Below are 5,463 nucleotides of genomic sequence, written 5' to 3' on the forward strand. Positions count from 1 at the left end.
TTAACGACAGATGGTTGTTTTAGGAAAAGCTGCTAAAAGAAAATAATGCCAAATATTTATCTGGAAAGGAAGAGAAACTTTTGGAGATTTATTTTTTTCTGTTACTCTGTCATCTTAATTTTTTATTGAGTCTTCATATTAATTTAAACAAATTAAATATATGTTTTTAAACTATATTGAATTTTAATAATAATTTAGCTGGACGAGAAAACATGGCCTCGTTTTATAGATTTTTGCTTCCTTACACTACCTGTGTCTTTATAATTAGTTTACAGATCATTGATTTCTTACAAAGCGCTGAGAGGTCCTACACTGAGCTAAAATCAAACAAGTAAAGAATAACTTTATTATTATTATTCTCAGAGAAAAACATTTTTTTCATCCCCGAAAGAAATTAGATTAGATTTGCCCCGTTTTAGAATAAGAACATAATAACATTTTTTTATATAGGGACAATAATTTAAAGTTAAAAAGATTTCATAATAAGAAAAGATCAAATATAATGAAATATTTAAAGAAAATATAACAAGTTTAGGTAAAAAAAAGTGTTCAGAAAAAATGATTGTTTATACTTTACTATAATTCTACAAAATTACAATTACTGCAATTATTTGTGTGAATCTGCTCAAGCGTGTTGCACCTCTGAATAGTTTTCATTGAAGCTTTAACGCTCCCAAACAATTCCTTATAATACAATTATACAAAATAAATAATTTCTATATTTTCCTTTTTTGTTTTGTTTTATGTTCAATATTTATTTATATTTCTCACCAATCGTAAGATGATACAAAAGAAAGACCTGAGAGAGAAAATACAGAAAACCACAGAAAATATTAGACACTGACTAAAATCAATTCAATTCAATTCAAGTTTATCTGAATAAACAAATAGATATAAATGTATGTGAGTACATATAAAGGCCCGGACACACCAAGCCGGTTTTGGCCGTCGATAGATGTCTGGCCGTCGATGAGCGTCCTGTCGTCCTACTCAGATCGGTGTGTCCCGCACCGTGACCTTCCGCCCCCGATTGAACATGTTGAAACCGGAGGCTGTCGGCAAAAGAAATCACTCTGATTGGATGGTCAGCTTGGCGAATCAGTGCATGAGAAGCAAAATGGTAGTGAGGTACGCAAACAAACGATTATGCACACAGACGGCTGTGTACCGCCAGTCCCGCACTAAACATGTGTTTGATTGTAAGTTGCTTTGTGAAGCAGTCTGCGATGGACGAGAGTGAAAATGGAACGCACACCTATTTGTTGTTTGTATATATCAAGCAGTCTGTTCTTCTTCTCTCGGTTATCACGCAGTCTGTCTTCCGGTTGCCTCTTTTGAATGACGAGTACACACTACCGCCGCCTGCTGGTAAGGAGATTTATTGCCACTCATAGGGCTGCTCAATTAATCGTATTTTAATCGCGATTACGATTTTGGCTTGCAACGATAATGAAAACAACATAATCAAAATAAAACTATTATTTTAATTTTTTTATTATTTTTAAATACATTTTTTTTATTGGTTTTTCAGTTGAATTATACGTAAAGTTCAGGGTAATCAACTGTTAAAAACATACTGTTCACATTTTTCTTTTCAATAAATGGATGTTTTCAAAGTAAATGGATAATCGTTTTTGGGGGCACCCCTTTTAATACACATTTCCAGGGATGCCTGTGGTTTGACGTTGGTTTCCTTGTGCAGGGCTGCTGGGCCTGACAACGCGACGGAGTGCAGAGGACGCAGAACCGGTTTTTCAGCGTGACCTTGTGTGCGTTTCTGAAGTCGGCCTGCCGGTTCATCGTGCATGCGTTACGCCACTCACCGATCCACGAGCTAATACCGGTTTTTAGTGATTAGAGCGTAATAAAACCCAGGGTTATTTAACTTTNTAGAACATGGTTATGTAGAATAAGGCATTAATAAGTGTTTTATAATGACTGATAAAGAGCCAGTATACTGCTAATATGCATGTTAATGAACAACTATTGATGGTTAATTGGTGTACCTTCATATAAAGTGTTACCTGAAAAGTATTAAATAAAACAACTGTCTCCAACTTTAGACTCCCTCCCTCCAATACAGACACTGGTGGACCAAAAATGTATCTTTGAAAAAAATGCTAAAGAAAAGTTTGATCTACTTCAACACCTGAATTGAACAGTGGCTCAGGAGTTAATGGGGTCTAAGAATATACGGTTGGTAGTTCAATCCCCCTGAAGTCAACATGTTGAAGTGTCCTTGGGCAAGATACTTTACCCCAAATAGCTTCTGTCGGCAGTGGTGTAAAGTAACTAAGTACATTTACTCAAGTAATGTACTTAAGTACAATTCTGAGTTACTTGCACTTTACTTGGTTTTCCATTTTAAATTACTTTACACTATACTCGTCTCCAATATTGTACGTTTTACTCTACTACATTTATTTCATAGCTTTAGTTACTAGCTACTTTTCAAATAAACCCCACCAAATGCAGCATGAACATATGAATACATAAATAATCAAAATACAATAACTTATATGATTCTGAAATGGGCCAATCTGCATCATGAATACTTGTATTAGTTATACTTAAAGTATAGTTTGATGCTGATTCTTAAATGAAACATCAAACTAAACGACACATAATGTAATATTATTTGTTGTTTTTATTTTTCTCTCACACACTCCATCAGAACATCTGCTGTTGATATGCAGGGTTAGCCATGTGGCGGCGCTGACTGTTAGCACGGCCCTGCACTGACCTATATACAGCAGATATAAGTGTGTGTCTCTCAGGCTTATAGCAGCTCATGGCTGGGTGAAGACGAGCTGTGTTAGCTGAGGACACTCTCACACACACACACACACACACACACACACACACACACACACACACACACACACACACACACACACACACACACACACACACACACACACACACACACACACACACACACACACACACATTCACATATGTAGACTTTCATGCACGCGTGAGCTCGGAACTACTTCCACGTGACGTGAGGACACGCGAGAGGCTAAATCACACACCCTGAACCATGTGCACACACACACACACACACACACACACACACACACACACACACACACACACACACACACACATATAGATATTTATACACACATGAAGAAGAAAGGAGGACACCTGTTAAAGGGACACACACACACAGTGATGTACACAGAGCGACTCCCTCATGTTTTATTGACCCCCCTCCCTCCCTCTCTACACCTCCTCTGTCTCGCCTCCTTCATCCCTCTCTCTACACCTCTGATAACCTCTCTTTTCATCTCCTCTGCTCCCTCTCCTTTCATCTCTCCTTTGTGTCTCCTCTCCTCTGTCTCTCCTCCTTTCTCCTCCCCTGTCCTCCTCTGACCTCAGAGCAGATCCACCTGGGCTCTGAGGAGGTGAGGCTCCCACAATAATGATCCCTCGCCTCCTTCCTATGTCTCCTTCCTCAGTTTTCCTTACGTCATCCCACTCCTTGTTTCCTTCCTTTCTTCCTAGTGATATCCTATATTGTTTCTTCATTCTCTTTAGCTCTCCTCTTATGTGTGTTGTAACTGACCTTCCTCGTCTCCTTACTTCTCTTTGTCTCCTAACTTTCCTTAAGTTCCTCTTTGTTAGGTTCCCCTTCTCTTCTCCTCTTCATCGTGTTTCTTTCCTCTTTGTCGTCCCCTCATATCCTTCCTCTTCTCCTTTTATTACGTCTCTCATGTGCACCTTTATATTTGATCTCTCTATCTTCTTCCTTCCTTTGTATCTTCTTGAGCTTATATCCTTCCTCCCCTCCTACCTCCTTATCCCTCCTGTATTTGAACTCTCCACCATCTCTTTCTTTATGATTATCCTCTCCTCCTTCCTTATCTCTCCTTCCTCTCTTCCTCTGTCTCCTCTCCTCTTTTCCTCCTCTGAATGTCTCTTTCCACTTCTCCCTCTTTCTATTCATCTCTACTTCCTTTCCTCTGTCCTCTGTCCATTAGTATCGTTTTCTTCTCTCCTCCCTCTTCTCCTTCCTCTTCTTTCTGCATGTCCCTCCTTCTCCCCTTTCCTCTCTCATTTTCTTTCCTCCTCCTCCTCCTCCTCCTCTTTTACTCATTAGCTCAATCCATCTCTAGCTTCTTCCCTTTTTCCCTGTCTCCCCTCTTTCTCTTCTTCCTTTCCTCTTTCCTCTTTCCTCTCTCCTTATGTTGTTGATTGTTTTTCTCTTCTATGTGTCTTCCCCTCTCTCGCCTCCTCCTCAGTGATAAACTCCTCCCTTCTTCTCCCTTCTCTCCTTTTTCTTTCCTCATCCTCCTCCTTTTCTCTCCTGTCTCTCCTCCTCTTGTCACCCCAGTGTTCTCTCTCTTTTGTGTAACTCTCCTTAAGAGTCCCCTCTCCTCCTCTATCCCTCCCTCGTCTCTTTTTGATCTCTTCTTTGTCCCATCGTTGCTCCTCTCATCTTTTATTTCTGTCCATCATCAAAATGTTTCTTCCTAATCTCTCTCTTGTTTTCTCCTCCTCTCTGGTTCTCTATACTCCTCCCTTCATGTCCCTCCTGCCTTTACCTCTTCTTGATCCCTTCTTCTCCCCAGCTCCATCTATCCTCCTCTCAGCCTTTCTCTTCTCTTTCTTTTCCTTCATATTATATTCTCCTCCTCTTCCTTTCCCCTCTCGTCTCCTCCATGCTCCCCTCACCCTCTTCTCTTCCCCTAGTGCCACCTTTCTCCTTCTTCTTCTTCTCCTCTCCTTCTACCCCTTGTTTCTCTCTTGTCTCTGACCTCTTTTTCTTCCTTCCTCCCTCCTCTCCTAAATCCTCTCGCTCCCTTCCCTCTCCCACTCATTTCTGCTTAAATCTTTATTTCTCTCCTTCTTATGCTTCCTCTCTCCTTACACCCTTACTTACCACCTCCTCACCTTCCTTCCTCCCTTCTCTACTGAATCCTTGCCTCTCTTCTTCTTCCACCACTCCTCTCTTCTTACATCCCCTGTTTTCCTTTTCTCTTCCTCTCTCCTTACACACTGACTTACCTCCTCATCACCTTCTGCTTCTCCCTCTTGTCTCCTCCTTCCTCCCCTCCTTTCCCCTCCTCTCTACTCCCTCCTGACCTCTCCTCTCCACGTCTTCCCCTCTCCTCCTCCTCCTCTCGCTGCACTCACCACCTGTTCCCTTCCCTCCCTCCCTGTCCTGACCTCCCCTCTCCTCCTCTTCCTCCTCCTCTGAGTTGTCACCTCTTGTAGTTTTTTTCTCTCCCCCCCTCCTGACCTCTCCTCTCACTCTTTTCTCTCACTCCCTTCCCTCCTGACCTCCCTCCTCACCCCCCCGCCCCCTTCCTAATTAGCACCTGAGCATACATGCCTGGTTAATATTCGGCGCTGCGGCGGCAGAAGGGCACCTCGCCTGTTGCCATGGTGACGCCATAGAGAATGAAGCGGCGCTGTCTCCGTCTCTCTCTGTCTTCTTCCTAATGTTTTGCCCCC

Source organism: Notothenia coriiceps, unplaced genomic scaffold (genome assembly GCF_000735185.1).
Source record: "Notothenia coriiceps isolate Sejong01 unplaced genomic scaffold, NC01 NC01_scaffold00000339, whole genome shotgun sequence".
Lineage (NCBI taxonomy): Eukaryota > Metazoa > Chordata > Actinopteri > Perciformes > Nototheniidae > Notothenia > Notothenia coriiceps.